Raw genomic sequence first — 5,020 nt, 5'->3', positions numbered from 1 at the left:
CAACAGGCGGGAGTGATGGAAAAAGTGTTTTTTTGCATGAACTTTGACTTTTAGGCATAGGTGGGAAGTAACCAAGTACAAATTCTTCGTTACTGTACTTAAGTAGAATTATCAGGTATCTGTACTTTACTTGAGTATTAATTTTCTGACAACTTTTTTCTTTTACTTCCTACATTTTTACACAAATATCTGTACTTTCTACTCTTTACATTTTCAAAACAGACTCGTTACTTTAGGTTTCTGCGCCTTCAAACATCAAACCGATCTGAGCCCAATAACACACAATAACACATAAGAAACAATCCTACTGGCGTATCCTCCATCACCGGTGCTTATCGCATACAAAGAGGCAAAACCATATAATTTATGTATCATTTATAGCGCTATAATCAGGGGTTACAGTGGGCGAGCATAAAGGGAGTAAACGTGTTGTGGCAGGTAATTTTAAATGCAACGTTTCTAAATGCTCAACAAATATCAGTAAGCACAGTGTCTGGTTTAATCACACAGTGTGTCTACTAACTAAAGGAACAGCTGATGTATTTCCATCCGTCCATCCATCCATTTTCTTCCGCTTATCCGGGCCCGGGTCGCGGAAGCAGCAGCCCAAGCAGCAGAGAAGCCCAGGCCTCCCTCTCCCTAGCCACCTCCACCAGCTCATCCGGGGGGACCCCAAGGCATTCCCAGGCCAGCCGAGAGATATAATCTCTTCAGCGTGTCCTGGGTCTGCCCCGGGGCCACCTCCCGGTAGGACATGCCTCCTTTCGATGGGGAGGACACGCGGCTCTACTTTGAGCCCCTCCTGAATGGCTGCGCTCCTCTGCCTGTCTCTAAAGGAGAGGCCAGCCACCCTTCAGAGGAAGCTCATATCTACCGCTTGTATTCGCGATCTTGTTCTTTCAGTCACTACCCAAAGCTCATGACCATAGGTGAGGGTAGGGACGTAGATTGACCGGTAACTCGATAGCTTCGCTTTTACACTCAGCTCCCTCTTTACCGCAACAGACCAGTGCAGCGTCCGTATCGCTGCAGACGCAGCCCCGATCCGTCTGTCAAACTTCCGTTTCCTTCTCCCGTCACTCGTGAACAAGACCCCAAGATATTTGAACTCCTCCACTTGGGGCAGCAACTCGTCCCTGAGCCGGAGTGGGCACGCCACCCTTTTCCGGCTGAGGACCATGGTCTCAGACTTAATTCTGATCAATGTATTTCTAGGGAGAGAATAGAATGAGAGAGAAGTTCACCCAGAGATGGAGAAAAATGTAAGGAAGGAAGAAGAGAGAAGAGAGGTTATATTTAAAGGTAAGGACTGCAAAACAAACTGAGGTATGCTAACTGTGTAATTCAAAGATTGTGTGAAAATACTGCAGTTTAGTGCAGAATAAACAGGTTAGCTTGTTGTACTGTATTACAGTAAAGCTCTGTGTTGGACTGGTGCACAGTCTGTGTTCATGGTCAGGGTTACAGGTTACATCAGTGTAGCAGAGATGAGTTTGAATGAAAGCTGCTGATGCTGAGATTCATTCACTGAAATCAACATTTCTACAGCCTGTATGCTGTCAGTGTAGGGGATGGAGATCAGCTCAGATAGCTGTGAAATACTGGGTTACATCTTTGTGAATTCAGTTCATCCACACAGAGCAGTAAACCTCAGAGCAGCAGCAGCAGGTCAGCCGATCACAGCCTGCACACCAACATAGTTTACTGCAGCTCACAATAGAAAGTTGTGATTCTTCTCCACATGCAGAGCCACTACAGCTGATCTTAGGGTTCCTCCACCTTGTGAATCCTACTGTAACCCCTGAGTATCCTCATGTTTGTGTTTAGGTGGAGGCACAGTCACCCTCTACTATGGAGGACACAGAGAACAGAGCTGTGTTTAAATTCCCTTTCACAGTTTGTGTCCTACATAACAGAGTCAAGCTGAGTGCATTCATTAGGATTAAAATTTAGATTGGAATAACATTTCTATTCTCATGTATTATTTTATATTACAATAATATATAATGAGGTTCAGTTAGCTTTACAGAAAGATAGCTGTAGTAACGTCCTCCAAAGAACTACTTTTACTTTCTTATTTTGAGCACATTTCAGAGCCTGTACTTTTTACTTTTACTTAAGTAAAGAAGTTGAACCAGTACTTCGACTTTTATCAAAGTATTTTTTTAACACAAGTACTTGTACTTAAGTACAGAATGTCAGTACTTTTGCCACCTCTGTATATATGTACAATGTATATGGACAGTCTTTTTTATGTTTAAGTGTATGTACAATGTATATGGACAATTTTTATGTACAATTGTATGCACACATACTAAATAAATACTGAATAAATGACACTGGTGAACCACAGTGTCACCTATTAAGGGAGGAGTTATAGAGTTTGATGGCCACAGGTAGGAATGACCTCCTGTGGTGCTCTGTGGTGCATTTTGGTGGGATGAGTCTTGCACTGAATGAATGTGCTCCTGTGTCCCATCAATGTGTTGTAGAGTGGGCGGGAGCCATTGTCCATAATGGCCTGCAGCTTAGACAGCATCATCCTCTCCGTCACTGCCATAAGCGAATCCAGCTCCACTCCCTCAACATCACTGGCTTTGTGGATCAGTTTATTGAGTCTGTTGGCATCTGCTGCCCTCCGCCTGCTGCCCCAGCATGCCCCAGCATCCTCGATGCCGTTGCATGCTGGGGCAGCCGCCACCACAGACTCATAAACATCCTGAGCACATTCCGGCAGATGTTGAAGGACCTCAGGTGTCTCAGAAAATAGAGACGACTTTGGCCCTTCCTGTATAGTGCATCAGTGTTCTTAGCCCAGTCCAGTTTGTTGTCAATGTGTACTCCCAGATATTTGTAGTCCTCTACGGTGTCCACATTGCCACCCCCCCCCCCCCCCCCCCCCCCCAGATGGACATCGGGGCCACCTGTGCCTTGTCTTTCCTCAAGTCCACCACCAGTTCCTTTGTCTTTGTCACGTTGAGCTCTAGATGGTTCTGCTCGCACCATGTGACAAAGTCCTTCACCATCATCCTGTACTCGTCCTCATCACCCCTGCTGATACATGCTGATACATCCAACTATTGCAGAGTCATCAGAAAACTTCTGAAGATGGCAGGTCTCTGAGCTGTAGTGGTGTAGAGGGTGATGAGGAAGGGAGAGAGGACAGTTCCATGTGGGGCTCCAGTGTTGCCAACTACACTGTTAGACACACAGTGCTGCAGGCGTACATACTGTGGTCTGCCAGTCAGGTAGTCAACAATCCAGGACACAAGGGGGACATCTACCTGCATCGCTGTCAACTTATCAGGTTGAATGGTGTTGAATGCACTTGATTCATTTTTATCAAATTATTTTTAAGCCTAGCATTTGCTCATCTTCTTCCACTTTTTAACTGATTGAACACAAACTGGAACACATGAAAACACACTGTTTTTTGCTGCCCATCTTTTGATTCTTTTAAATATGCTGACAGCCTCCTGCCACCTGTTGCGCTCTATATGGACATCTCTACCTTTCTGCACTCATTCATGGCTGAAGAACTGTAAAATATTATTACCATGGATGGATCTTTGGTTCCACATATTTTTAACAATGTTCCCAAGGGACAGTACACATCTTCAAACTTGTTTGTAACATTTAAAAAAAAACTATCAGCAAAATATCATGCAAAGAGCTGCTCACTGGCTGAAGTGCACTTGGGACAGGCTCTGCTGGCAGGCTCCCACGTGTCATTCCAGATTTTGCCACTGGAAAATCAGATTTTGGAACAAAAGAACAGCAAGAACTTTAAAATCAGGTTTGGAGTTACTTTATGCACACAGAGGCTTTGCTTAAGCCAAGTAGTAGGCTATAAAAAAAAATACATTTACTTGAATACTGAACTAAAATAATGATTTACATTTTATGGCTCTTTCCCACTTCCTCAGACTGAAATGCTGCACTCATTAGTACTTGTATGACAGCTTCCTGCTTTTCAGTTGAACTTTTCTTCATGTCCTTTCTGTGAAGTTAAAACAAAGCTTCTCCAAATGTGATTTTTTTTTTTTGATAATTATAAAGGTTGAAGTGTTCTGCTGTATGCTGAGAAATTCTGCTTCCTCAGTGATTTTCTCTTAAATGCATCAAAGAGACAAAAAGAGGATATTTTCCTGATCTCTTTGTTTCCACTTTTCAGACATGCGCTGTTCTTAGTAATAATAGGTAGGTGGCCCTGCACCCCCACCCCCACCCCCCGTATACCTGGTGGCCCTTGGTGTTCCTATAAAAACCAAAAAACTCCCGATTGGATAAAAAAAAAAAAATCAGATCATGCTCAAACTACGCAAACCTCGTGAACAGCCCTACATCAACAATTCTCTTCTGCTGAAGGCAAAAACAGAATTTCATGGTTATCATAACCTTCTGCATAAGCTTAGTGCCATGAGCAGTACAATGTTTTTCCATGTTAAAGCATGGAGTGTCGGCAGGGTGATCAGCTGACATGGAGTTTTTGTTTGTTTGGAATCATTGTAACAAACCTGACTATTAAGAACATGGCTTATATGCTACAGTTTTTGAGGTGGGCGGCTGAATGTATCCTGACACTATCTACTAACCCTGACTTAATAAAATATCTATCACTAACGTGATTTTTAATTAAAGTAGGTTTTTATCTCGGAGTTTATCTTGAAGTAAACATTAAATTGACCCAATAACTTTAATAAGCTGCATTGACTCAAGAGTCTGAATTTCTGAACTTCTGTCTCTGTGCTCACAGTTTCTGAAACATAACGAGTGTCTCTGCAAAACAAACTATGCAGCTAACGCTGTTTACACCCTAAAACATCCAAAGTACTGATTATTTCCCTTCATGTCACAGATACAATAAATACAGATGCTTAGTTCAGGTATAACTGATAAAAAGAGTGTTGCTCAGATTGCAATAAATCCTTGGTGTTTGTCGTAGATATAATAACAAAATGAGTGTACACAGAATGTACAAGAGGCCGGCATAAAATGTTTCTGGTGATTCAATAAAAGT

The sequence above is a fragment of the Archocentrus centrarchus genome, chromosome 10 (genome assembly GCF_007364275.1).
Source record: "Archocentrus centrarchus isolate MPI-CPG fArcCen1 chromosome 10, fArcCen1, whole genome shotgun sequence".
Lineage (NCBI taxonomy): Eukaryota > Metazoa > Chordata > Actinopteri > Cichliformes > Cichlidae > Archocentrus > Archocentrus centrarchus.
The sequence above is the reverse complement of the archived record's forward strand: the minus strand, read 5'-3'. Positions refer to the sequence as shown.